A 13945-nucleotide genomic window follows, 5' to 3' on the forward strand; every position below is an offset into this window, starting at 1 on the left:
AGACATTCACTCAAGAAGATACACAGAAGAAGAAACACAAGAAAAGAGAAACAGCTCCATAGATGCAGAGGAAAGAACTTTGTCATGACACAGAAGAGAGAACTTGGTCATTTTGGTCCTACCATGTGACAGAAAGGAGAAGTCTCGGTTAAAGCCCTGGGGAGAGCTAAGCCATTCACCTGATAGTTTGCAGCTGAAGAGACCAGAGCCCAAAGCAGTTGAGAAGGCCAGAAAGAAATGAGCCCTCCAGTCTACAAGTGAGATCAGAAGAAGCTGAGCCCATAGAGCCTTAAAGGGAAGAGGAAGGCTGAGCCTTCGCAAAGCATGACAAGCATCTTGCTTCAACACATGGCAACAGACTTTAGTAAGAAAATACCTCTTGTGGTACCGTGAATCAAACTCTTTAGGGCCTTGTAACTTGTAACTATAAGATTTTACCCCAAATAAATACCCTTTATAAAAACCAGCAGATTTCTGGTACTTTGCATCAGCACCCCTTTGGCTAACTAATACAGACCCCATTCTGAGGGATTAACTTGGGTCAGCACCTACCTCTGTACAGTCACTGTTGTCAGAGGAATGCAATGATCTGGTGATTTAGATTCTGGCTACAGGTTCATTTTCAAATCAGTTATTGTTGTAAGGAAGACAGGATTACTATACGTAGTTTAGGCCAAGCATAGCCATTCTCTAGAGCAAGAGGTATGGTCATTTCCACCAAGAGGCTGCAATACAGTGGAAGAAGGGTAGAATGGATGCTAGGGACTTGAGATGTATTTTAGTGTCCTGGCTGCTAACACAAATACCATACGATAGGTTGACTTGACAAAAGGAATTTACTGGCTCATGGTTTCAGAATCTAGAAGGCTTGCTTCCTCCTGGGGCTCATATCTTCTGACTAGCTGGCAATCTCTGGAGTTCCTTTAATCTTCTGGTCATATGACAATGCACATGGTAGTGTCCTCTCCATTCTCTTCTGGATTCCATTGCCTTCTAGATTCTGGCTGCTTCCATGGTAACTTGTTCTCTCTCTCTCTCTCTCTCTCTCTCTCTCTCTCTCTCTCTCTCTCACCTTCATTCCACTTATAAAGGATCCCATTAATCCATATTAAATCCCAACCTGATTCAGTTGGACCATACTTGAGCTGAAGTAACATCTTGAAGACATCTTATTGACAATGAGTCCATACTCAACAGAATGAGGACTAAAACATGTCCAAACTGGGATACACAATTCAATCCAGCACAAGAGGCAATCAGCAATATTAACAGTGGCTTCCTATTTAGAATCCAGAGAAAATAAAGAATTCTCTATAGCCAAGTTTCCCAGAGGATCACTCTGTGTATTTTAACCAGTTCAGATAATATAGGTCAAAAGTATATTCTTCATGTACACAACTTTTAACAGAGGCATTCTAAATATAAGTTAAGTTAACCATTTAATGATGATTTGAGGTCACCATTATGCAAATCTATTATTGTATAGGTTGTACAACAACTAATCCCAGGAATTACTGAGCTGTGCTTGCCTGTTACTCATTAAATGACTCCAGAGTACAATGCATTTTAACAAATTATTTCTACTTTTTATGACTTTTCTTTCTCTTCCTTTTCTCTGAATTGCTACATCTAATCAACAGTGGAATTAGGAACCAGAAAATGAAGCTTTAAACATTACATATAAGTTAAAAGTTAAAAATTAAATTGTCTAGAAGGAAATATGCCAAAATATAAACTATGATTGCCTCTGAATAGGGGCATTAACAATGTTTGGGATCTTGTTTTTGTCTATTTGTTTGTTTCTTTTTTGACTTCCTTGTTATATTTTTTCTATAGTTATTAAGAGTAATTTTTATCATCACACATACGTACACACACACACACATAAGCAAAACTGAACACAATAAATAGGATGTAAGTGGAATCTGATGGTACCTCTAGTGGAAAAGTATCTGGTCTGTTCATTCTTATAGCCCATGAGGCGTTCTCTTAGAAGAACAGAGGCCTTTCTGTTGATTTCCTGGTTGTCTGGTATACTCTGAATCAGGGAGTGTAAACACTTAAAAATGAGAGTTCATGAAAAGCCAGAATGTACCAGGAAGGTCGGCCATTGTTTTAGTTTCCTAGGCTACTCAAGCAAATACCACACAATGGACTGGCTTAAACAATGAGAATTTATTAGCTCACGTTTTTAAGGCTAAAAAAAGTCCAAATCAAAATATCATCAAGGGTCATGCTTTCTTCCTGAAGACTGGCATTCCGGGGCTGGCTGCCAGGGGTCCTTGCTCCTCTGTCACATGGCAATGCACATGGAGGGGTCCCCTGGTCTCTCCCTTCTCTTCCAGGTTCTATACCTTGCTTCCTATAATTTTTCTCTCTGTGTGTCTGAATTTTGTTCTCTTATAAAGGAATCCAGTCATAGAATTAAGATCCATCCTGATCAACATGGGCCACACAGCACCATGGCTATTTATCAGGTCATCTATAGATATCCATGTCTTCAGCCATGGATTAAAAAAAAAGCTACACTTGTTCAATGTAGACCTTAATCCAATGACAACATCAGACAGGCATCATATAATTCATATTGACTTGTGACCTACCATCATTTGGAAATCCTGGAAATATAAATGCTTCTGACATTTAGCATGATAGAAACTCTGCTTATTTTTCATGCAGGGTTTATCAGCCCACCCAAAGGGATGCTGATGCAAAGTACCAGAAATCTGTTGACTTTTATAAAGGGTGTTTATTTTAGGTAAAAGCTTATAGTTACAAGGCTGTAAGAAGTCCAACTCAGGGTTGCTTTCTCACCAAAGTCATTTGCCATGTGCTGAAACAAGAGGCTCATTGCTCTCTGCTGGTCTCTGCCTTCCCCTGTGGGCTTCCTCTTCCTCCTGAGGCTCCATTCTTCCCAATCTCAGCCACAGGCTGGCATGAGCTTGTCTCTTAGGGCTTCCCAAATCAGTCTCGGCTCTCTTCCCAAGGTCAGCTGTAAGCTATCAGACAAAATGGCTCCTCTCTTCCCTGGACGTGAGCTGTTTGAGCTTTCTCCTTTCTGTCATATGATGGGATCAAAAATGAAAAGGTTCTCTCTTTCATGTGTCTTCTTGAATGAGTGTCCGTTTATAGCAGACCCAGCAAGGGGGCAGGGACTCAACCTGAGTCACACCTCTGACTTAGTCAAAACTAAGAGTCCTCAAAGCAACCATAACAGATAATCTGATCAAATACATTTCTGCTGAATTTAATGCAAAGGGTATCAAACCCAGAAAATAGATAATCTTTCTCTTTTTTGGGATTCATAAATAATCTCAAACTGCCACACAGGGTATGACCTTCAGCAATATAATATGATCAACCAGATTTGACTATCTTTCAATAAGGCCCCAACATAAGGTGATTTAAGCAGTAAAAGGAATATATTGACTTGTGTAACTCAAAAGTCCAGGCACAGTTTCATCCAATTGTTCAAATGCAGTCTTCAGGATATGTCTCTATATCTCAGCTCTGCTTTTCTCTATGCTTCATTCTCCAGGTGATTCTTTTCAAACAAACATAAAGATGGTCAGCGGCAGCTTTAGGCTTAGCAACCCCAGCTAAAAAGACAGTGTTGCTTTCCAATCACTGCAGCAGAGCAGATGTGATATTTCTATTGGTCAGGACTGTCTTGTACACTCCTGCTCCTTCTAAAGCCAGCCTCACTGAACCACATGGACAGAGAATAAGGAAAGATGGTTCTCCAAAGGAAAATCAAGGTGCTCTTTTTAGAAGAAGGGAGAATAGATATGAAATGAACACATGAGTAGGGCAAGAAGGGCAGCTTATTACCTTCACAGACATGCCTATCATTTCTTACTGTAACATATTCACTATTAAGCCCACACCTCTAAAATCAAATAAGATGAATTTTTGGCAATATGTATCAATACCTTTAATAGACATTCCCTTAACCCAGCAGGTCTAGTTCTAGGAATAATTATAATAGCTATGTTATTAAGTACTTTACTATGTTTCCAGCACTGGGATAAACACTTTTCATAATAGCCCAAGGATGAAAATGATATTAACTCCATTTTAGAGCACTAGAAACTAAGCTTAGAGAAGTTAAGCTACCTGTACAAGGTTGCACAGCTAATAATAAGCAACACCAGAATTCAGCCTTCAAAGTCTTAACCACTATTAGTTACCTCCCTTTGAAGTCTCAGTGGCATAGAGTCTCATGAATTTAACTTAAGCAAAATAAGACAAGTGGGTAAAGATGCATGTCCAACGATGTTATTTTTAAGTATTTGTTCATAGAACTCAAGTGTGAAATAAAGTATCAATAAATTATTTCAACCTACATATGTCCCTTCATTATCAGTAAATATATACTAAGTTCCTATTTTATACACTGATGAAAGATTAATGACTTTTTCTGTAAGACTGTGAAATTACAAGTTTGTTCAAACCAGCTGCCTAAGCTAGAAAAACAGCCACAGTCAAGGTTAATCAAACACAATAAGGCCTTTTGCATTGTTTTATACCTATTACTGTCAGTTTATTATTTAGAGAAAAATTGAATACTTAATCAGTACGCCACTCAAAATATATCTTTAAATATATTAGCAGTCTACTGCCAGGCCAGAGGGAGCTTTAGGTTAAATTATTTAACCTTGGTAGACTCTCAACACTGGAACATTCCATTACATGGGAAAGTGAGTGGCCAGAGAGCCCAGAAAGCCGCTGGCCTTAAGCACTCCTCCTAAGGCGGAGAAGCTTCCATTAGCATACAGAAACCAACCTTCTGCCCTAGTCCCCAAGCCAGGGCACAAGAGACTGCAGGGCAGCAGTATCCCTGAAACTAATAAAGACCTTAGTTTATTAGCTGGGACAGCAGCCATTCTGGTTGAGGCTTCTGGGCATAAGGCTTCTGGCGATGAGGAGCACCAAGTGTATATGTGACTAATTCATTATTTTTTTTAACCTTTAATTTCTATGTAGAAAATTCAGTCTCCATGGAGACTGTCAAAAATTGCCAATGCCAACTGTATTTCTAGTCGTCATGGTAGGGTGTTGGGAAAAGTTTTCAATTTGCAGTAATTGTGCCTCAGATAGACCTCACTGGCTTCAATACTGCCGCTGTGCAAAGCTTATTCATTATTGTTAATTTTTTAAAAGATAGATATTAATGTAAACAAAGTCAAGGTCTTACTGGATCTCAGATTGTTTTAACCTCTTGTAATACATAGAGAAAGCAACTGGTTAAAAATCAGGCTCTCCAGCTCTCTTTCATCATGTCTCCATTTCTTCTTATCTTTGGGAATGTGTCCTCAGCAAATACATCTCTAAAACATCCTGAAGATTGCACGAAGAAAAGGCTCATTTGCACAAGAGTGATGATTTAGTCTTGTGCACTTTCAATTTGCATAGTCCTTCTATCCTTTCCCTCTCTGTAGGGATCTTTGATATTTTTTCTCCAAATGACACGGGTTGGGAGAAAGAATTAAGCGAGCATCAAAGTTCTGGTTCCTGTATTCTCAGCTACTACATTAATCTTTAAGATTTTCTCTCCTGTTTATTAAAAATCAGTGATTCGTCCAACTTTATATATAAATTCACATAAAAGTTAATCAGAATTTCGGTAGTCTAATGTTTGTCTCTTCCTTTATTAATTCCTGGAAGCTTGAAGCAAGGCTCTGTGCGTGTTTTGGAAGAAGAAGAAAAAAAAAAATGTAAGAGAGTAGGTAGTAGACATGACCTGCCAGGACTTAACAGGCTGTGTTTGTGTGAAGAGTTTCAGAATTGGGCCCAAGTCCCCTTGGTGCCAGGCAGGACCAGCCCTGTCATGGAGCCCAAGTGATGTCCAGGTTACTGTTCTCTGGAACTGAGGTTAGCCCTGACCCCAACCAGAAAGGAGGTAAGAAGTAAACAAAGAGAATAGAGTCCCACTTGCCCCCTTCTTTTTCTTTCCCTCCTTCATAATCAGGAGCAGCAGCCAATTATTCCTATAAATTGACTTTCTCTCCCTCCTTGCTGAAAAGTTGAAAAAAAAAAAATTATGCCACTTTGCAAAATGTCTTCTTGAAGCAGAAAAAAAAAAAATGTGCAGAAAGTGAGGTGGGTGTAAGGTGTAAATTATTAAACATCAAGACATTTTTACATTTGATTTTCTTGAAGTGTATCTAGACACAAAATGCAGAAAAGTACCATGTAGGATGGGGCATTCAATCTAATACACTTATTGGTGAGAAACTGACAGTAACAGCTCCAGCACCCAGGATTTTATTGCATATTGATTTTGTTTTGGGAGGGTTATGTGAAAATCGCATTTTTTAAAAGGAAAAAAAATTTCTTCCCCAAGTGTTCTTGAAATGTGATAGGGAATCTTCTAATGTATTTTCTTGTTCTAAAAAAAAAAAAAAATAGTTGCATTATTAACATTCTAAAAAAGAAGTGCTGCAGGAAAGCCAAGCTTATACTACACAACTAGAGGTTTAAATCACCTGCAAATAAGACAAGTTAGAGTCTTAGAGCATAACACATTTATTTTACTTTAATACATATAAAACTACTTTTTTATAAAGTTGCATAATTTTGTGCTATGTGTAAGGAGATAATGTATAGCCCTAGAAAAACCTAAAATCAAAAAAAAGTTAAAACTGAGTTTAACCTGCACTGGAGCAGGTGTAGGCCCTCCAGCTCCAAGCAGAGAGCTCCCGTTTGGAGTTCTGGGAGCCCCAACCCCCTGGGGGACCACCACTTCTCTGCATATGAACCCCTTAGTTCAGCATCATCCCTGCTTCTCCCACAGATCCAGGTCTTGCTTGAGTCCAGGGGTTAGGGGCAGGTGGGTAGCAAATGTCTCCTCTTCTGGCTTGAGCAGTGTTTGACTCTCAGAGCAATATTTCCTGTGCCCCAATGTGTGGCACAGTTTAGCACATCAGCGCTTCCTCCCTATCTCTGCAGCTCTCTCCTTCCCTGGTCAGGCCAGCACTGCAGGCCAAGGACAGATTCTGGGAATAGTGGCTGCCTTGTACTCAAAGCCTCCATGCACCACTGAAGACTAAAGCTTTGTTCTGGGTCAGGCTCCACATTCCCAAGTCCTTTCCTTCCAGAAGTTACTCTCCCTTTTCTTGACCCTTCTTCTCCCCTACAAAGCACATGTGTTGGGTAGACTCACCAGCTTGCCCAGCAAAGCCAGATGCCTCTGAGCCCATCAGCAGAGGGCCCAGCTTGAGTTCTTTGCCAACAAGTTTTTCTGCCTCCAATCAACAAATATATCCAAGCAAACTTGAACACCAGGAAGTGTTGATGAGCCCGAGGGGTTGTCCAGAGCAAGAACACAGAAGGCAGCAGGCATAATCAAGAGCACTTTCAGACCTGCAGACAGCAGCCACAAGATAGCTTTAGATCCAATGGGTCTTCATGCAAATTACATAGTGTATTAGTCAGGGTTCTCTAGGGAAACAGAACCGATAGGAGACATCAGTAAATATTATGAGATTTTATAAAATTTTCTCATGCACCATGGGAGTGCCACAAGTCCAAATTTTATAGGGCAGGCTGCAAGCCAGAAACTCCAATGAAGGAGTTCCCCAGAAGACCCTGCCTTTCAGAGCAATCATGTTTTGTGCAGGGGTCGGGTCCAGAGTCAGCATGTAAAAGAAAGTCATGCCCATACTAAGTTTATCTGCAACTCCCTTAAACTGATTTGGAACACACAATTTTGTGTATACATCTCTGTATAGTAATATCAATCACAAATTATTCACTTTTAATAGAAAAATGAAAATTTTCATTTCCAAATTTCTAAATTCCATCAGAAGAAACGAGTAAGAGAAGTTGATATTCATTCATGAGTTCTGGAGGAGGGAGTTCATTTGAATTTAGAGCTCTATAAAAAACCCAAGTCTTTAAGAGCTAGAATCCCACTGAGCAGCAAGATGCTCCACTCTGAGAACCACACAGGAACTAAGACCACCAGGGAGGACCAGTTGTCATTGCTATGGAGATTTTTTAAATGAAGATTTTTGTTTTCTCTCCCACTTCTGTCTTTTGTTGTTGTTGTTAGCTTGTTTGTTTGATATGCCAAGCACTTTTAGGTGAATCCCCATAAATGAAATGTTCATGAAATGTAACTTCACTGTAGAGGAAAAATATTATACCAGGTTGGTTACCCAGATAGGTTTACTTACTCATCTCTTCAATCCAAATATGAAATTTGAGCCCTTTTACAAGGAATTGAGTCCTGTTGCCACTGCTACCCCACAGACAGATGTCCATACACATCTGCATGTGCATGTTTCTGCCACACAGGCGCACACACACACACCACCACCACGAAGGCACTTAATGAAATCCTTCCCTCCAAAACCTCCAGTGTTTAAGCAACTTCTCCCACTTCCATTGAACCCCTTGGCTTCTACAATGCCCATTTATCCCCAACCCTGTGTCAAGAATATAGTCCAGGCAATAGAGGTCTCTCCTACTTCCCTGTCCCTCTGTAGAGCCCCAAGTGGGGAGGACTATGGTCCTGTTAACACTGAGGTCCAAGCAGTCCCCAGGCTGCACCTGCCTCCACTCGGGCCTCTGCCATGCCCTGCAGCCTCAGCTGCCCTGGTTGCTGCCAGCGCTGTTGCAGTCGCCACCATTTTGCATCTGACACTGCTGGCAGCACCTCCATTGTTGCTGCATCTGCTGAGGCAGCCAGTACTGCAACTGTCTCTTTCCCCTAGAATACAAGAAAAAAGAGAAAAAGAGCAGGCACTCTCAGGTGCTAGTCAGCTCTCTCCTTTAAGATTTGAGTTCTTGGTTAATATGGAGTCTCAACAATACTGCCTCATAGGGGCAGGAGTGCTTACTTCCAGTTTGTCTGCTGAGGAGGAAACCATTAACATGAGGTAATAATGACAGTAACAACAACAATAGTAACACATAGCACTTAGAATGTCCCAGGCACTGTTGTGCTTTCCCCACGTCGACTCATTTAAGGCAATTGTTCTGCTGGCCCATTTCAAAGTTGACTGCATGCTTGCCTGAGATATTGGCCTCTTAACCCCAAACTTTCCAATAGGGAGGAAGTCTCTCTCTTTCCACAATCAGCCAGAGTGTCAGTTCCATCTTCCCAGTAAGGGCATATTTAGATTGCATGAGGTCAATACCTGACTTCTCCCACATTCTGAGCAGTCTTAAAGTTTTAGGTTACAGTGTAGAGCTTTAGCCTCTTCAGGACAATGTGTTGATTCACATTTTAAAAGCTTTTAATAATGAAAATTAAACAGGCAAAGTGAGTACATCTACAATCAAAATATATAAAAAGTAGAGACAAGTATAATGAACCCTTTTATACCAGTTACCCAGTTTCAACAATTATCAGCTTATCAATATCTTTTTTCATCCATATCCCTACCCATGGAATTATTTTGAAAAAAATCACAAGCATCCTATTTTTCAGTATGTAGGCCAAACCCATCCTTCTTTGACCTGATTCATGACCTGGACCCTATTTTTTGTTTTTTGTGTTTTTTTTTTTTGCTAGCTGGCAAGATGTTAAGCTTTGTCAATAGAGGGCACCAGAGGGACACTAGAGAAAGAAGGGGTTTCACTTCCTGTTTCTGCTGTGCTCGCCCCTGCTTGTTCTAGTAGTGTGAAGCAGCCAGCAGCTCATGAGATACACAGTGGGGCTCACCTCCCAGCAAGTTTCATCAGCACTCAAGTGAGTGGCTTCCCAGTGTAATCTGCTGGAACTCAGCCAGCTTCGCAGTGAGACTCACACGTGCCCCAGCTAGCGTATTCCCATGAAGTTCTGCCAGACCCCCAAGGAAAACCTCCCTTAGCCTGCACCATCTCAGTGAACTTCTCCACCGTCTGGTGGTCCACGGGCATGCCCCATGCAAGGAGAGCTGTATCTCACCCCTGGGGGAATAGGAGGCCTACTCCAGATGTATTCCTTGCTTGGGTGTTCTGTCTCAGCCTTGGAGGAAGTGGCTCCTCCTCATATCTCCCATTCCTCTGTTCTTTAGAGTTTGTTTTACCCCTTAGTAGATAACTTTCCACTAAATTAAACTGTTCCTATTCAAAGTATTCTGTGGTTTTTGTCTCCTGAGTGGACCCTGACCGATACAGAATGCAACTTTAAAAAATAAGGACGCTTTCTTAACATAGCCACAAAACATATTACACCTAAAAAATTTACTGATTCTTTAAGATTATTAATACCTAACCGCCATTCAGATTTCCCAAATTGTCTAACAAATGCTTTTATCCACTGGTTTCTTTTTCAGTCAAATTTCAAATAGGTCCACATATTGCATGTGATTGATGTTTCTCTTAAGTGCCTTTTCCACTACCACAACCACACACCTATTTTATCCTTGCAATATATTGGTTGAAAAATGAAGACTGGTTGTCTGTAGTTTCCCGCTTGTATCCCCGTAGTGTCATTTACCTTGTTCCTTGGTACTCTATACATCCTGTAAACTGGAAGATCTAGAGAACCGAACAGATTCACATCCCATTTTTGGAAAGAATACTGGTGTTAGGTACTTCCATTGCTTCATATCAGGAGGCACATATGTATGGTTGTCTGTTTTTTGTGTGTGATTGATCAGAAGAGTCCTGTATTTTCAGCTAGATATATTGAAAAGTTTCTCATTAATTTTTCAAAATTGAATTTAGATGATAGCAAATTGTTTCTTGATTTCCTTACGTTTTTGTCCATTTTTTCCTTTAGCTCTTTGAGCATATTTAGGGCCACTTTTTAAAAGTCTGATATGTCCCAGGTCTGGTCCTCCTCATTGATGGTTTCTAATGCTTTAACTTTCTCCTTTGCCTGGGTCATTGCTTCCTGTTTCTTTGTATTCTTTGAAACCATTTGATGAACCTGAGCATATTGATATTACAATGTGTTATCACTGGAATTTTGACTCTGAGGTGTCTATTCCTTAAGTTTGTATGCAACTAATGATATGACAGAATTCCTTTAATGACAGGAGCTAATAAAAAATAAAAATAGGAAAAAACAAAATCACCTCTCCCAGTCCTTGCAGTTTGACCTGTGTGTGTGCTCTCCTTCAGAATTTATCCATACAATGAGTTTAGAAAATAGCTTGAAGCCAAAGTGAAGAGGCCTCCCTTATCCTTTCTATGCATGCATGTTATCTTAAGCATGTGTGTGCAGCCCTAAGAATTCCCTCACTTACACTGATAGGAAAGTCCCCTCCTCCTTAGGAAACACTTTCTTTGCAGTCCTGGGCACAGAACCGTGTGTCCTACAGCCGGCAATCCCTTGCACAAGGCAGCACAACTTGACTGCTCTCCCACAATGTTCTGTAGAAAAGCTCTGTGAACAGCTTTCTATAAGCAGGGCAAATTCTGGGACAGCACGTCCCTCAGGTCACCACCAAACATACTCCCAGTATGTGCCTGAGGGTTACTCTGCTCCCTCTAAAACCTGGATGAGGGATCCACAGCTGGCTCTGGGAAGGGCTAGCCAGACTGCCAGGAGATCCAATCACATTTAAGTAGACTTTTTCTTGATTCAGCACTCGCCTTTCACTGTAATCCTTTAACTATTTTTCTGGACCTTTGAGAAAGATGTTTCTACCAGTTCTTGTTGATTGTTCAAAGCTTCTGTCAAGGACAGAGACCTGAAACATCTCAACCATCTTGATGAGGGCAGGTCTGGTGATTATTTCTTAGGTCCATTATTTTGTTAGAGGTAACAAAATGGTGTTTTAATATCCATTCCTTCTTTATTTATTAGCTGGAATTCTTCATGAAGAATAACTATCCCAGATCAACTATTTGGTTACCCTTAGATATGGTTTCTACAGGAAAGGAAATATAAAAGCTAGATTATTTCCCTTCTTTAACAGTTTTCAGAACAGCGGGTTCCCTAATATCCTGCAAAGATTTGTGTGTGTGTGTGTGTGTGTATGTATGTTTTAAACTAATGGATTTTAACATGAATTTCAATTTATAGTAATTTTTATTTTGGTACACAAAATCACCATCTTTGGCAAGCAAGAAACCTTTCAAATTGGGTCCTGAACTTTTTTAAATGACCCTAACACTATTTAGTAGCTTATTTCTTTCAGTTTCAACAAGATGCTCTCAGCTTATCTTGGACATATCCCAAGGAGCCCTTATTCCTTTTCTGGAAAATGACAGAGACTACAATCCATGGGCTAGGAGGGCTCACTACTGTTTTTCAAAGAACAGGGCTAGAAAATGCTTTTTGTCTTTTTTAAAGAAATGCACTATTTCATAGTGATATTTCCAATTCAAATTTATTACTATAGCTATAATTTATCATTTTACTTAGTATCTTTGATTTTATATTTGTATATTTTTTTGATTCCTAACATCAACAAAATTGCATGTTTTGTCCATCATACTGTATATATAATGGATTCAGAATATCAATATTGTTATTAACAGTATTACTATTTTTTCCCTAATTCTTTTTTACCAGAGTATCCCTACTAGGAATGTCTAGATGAATTATTGCATTTTTAAAATATTTGAAATCATTTTTCTCTGTGTGATTAATGATCAACAAAATTAGCTTCATTTATTTCATTTTGCTTTTGCTTTGGATATGTATTTTTATATTACTTTTACATATGCATATATTTATATATATGGACCATATATACATATAGCATATAGGAAATGCTTCAGAGAATACATCCTTTTCTGTTTTTGCCAGTTTATCTTTGGTACTTTGTTATCAGTTCGATTTTGCTATGTGGAGCACATGACCCCAAAATTTAATGGTTTAAAGCAGCAATCATTAGCTCAAGATTCTGCAGGCCAGCAATTTTGGCAGGGCTCAGACCTGCCTCTTTCTGCTAGTCTCACTGATGTGACCAAAGTCAGCTGGCACCTTGGCTGGAGCTGGAGAGTCTAAGACAGATGCATTCACATGTCTGGTGGTTAGCATGCTGTCACACAAGATGCCTCATGTGGCCACATTCTCCGGCAGGTCAGCTAGCACTGATTTTTATGGTCACATACTAGTCTACAAGATTCCAAGAGCATTGAGAGCAAGCCCCAATGTACAAGCACTTTTCAATCTTCTGCCTGCATCAAGTTTACTATTATCCTATTGGACAAAGTAAATCACAAGGACAGGCAATGTCGGTGGGGAAAGGGGCAATACCCAGAGACATGAATACAGGGAGGAGAATTCGAGAAGCCATTTGTAAACACACATTCCCAGAGACAGAATTGTTGGGTCACAGAACAGCAAATACGAATTTTAAATTGCCAAATCCCCCTCCATAGGAATTAGTTTTACAGTCCAACAGTGCATAAAAGTGCCTGTTTCCAAGAGTCATTAATAGAGAATGTTGCCAAACTTTCATATTTTTGCCATTTTAAAAGTATCTAAAAGGTATTTAAATTTGCCTCTTAGGCGTGAGGTTGCTCACTTTGCTTACAAGCTCTTTCAATTTTTTCCATACACAATGATCTTTTTTTAAAGATTTATTTTTTATTTACTACCCCCCCCCCCAGTTGTCTGCTCTCTGCATCCATTTGCTGTGTGCTGACGGCTTCTATCCTTATCAGTGGCACCGGGAATCTGTGTTTCTTTTTGTTGCGTCATCTTGTGTCAGCTCTCCATGTGTGTGGCACCATTCTTGGGCAGGTTGCACTTTCTTTCATGCTGGGCAGCTTTCCTTACGGGGCGCACTCCTTGCACGCATCAGCACCGCGCATGGGCCAGCTCCACACAGGTCAAGGAGGCCTGGGGTTTGAACTGTGGACCTCCTGTGTGGTAGGCAGACGCCCTATCCATTGGGCCAAGTCCACTTCCCTATAATGATCTTCTGTCCATTTTTCCATAGAGTGGTTGGTCTTCTCTACTTTTAGAAGCAATTTACATGTTAGGAGTATTTGTCCTTTCTCAATGATATAAATTACAAATATTTTCCCAGTTTATCATTTGTCTTTT

General features: G+C 40.0%; 1 non-coding gene across 1 annotated transcript; it reads right to left on the minus strand.

Moving 5' to 3' along the window:
- Positions 1 to 4995: 4995 nt before the first annotated feature.
- On the minus strand, positions 4996 to 5136 carry LOC131279343 (U4 spliceosomal RNA). Its single transcript, XR_009186711.1, has one exon. It is a non-coding gene; the product is annotated as a U4 spliceosomal RNA (small nuclear RNA).
- Between the last annotated feature and the right edge of the window lie 8809 nt (positions 5137 to 13945).

This window comes from Dasypus novemcinctus, chromosome 7 (genome assembly GCF_030445035.2).
Source record: "Dasypus novemcinctus isolate mDasNov1 chromosome 7, mDasNov1.1.hap2, whole genome shotgun sequence".
NCBI classification, from domain to species: domain Eukaryota; kingdom Metazoa; phylum Chordata; class Mammalia; order Cingulata; family Dasypodidae; genus Dasypus; species Dasypus novemcinctus.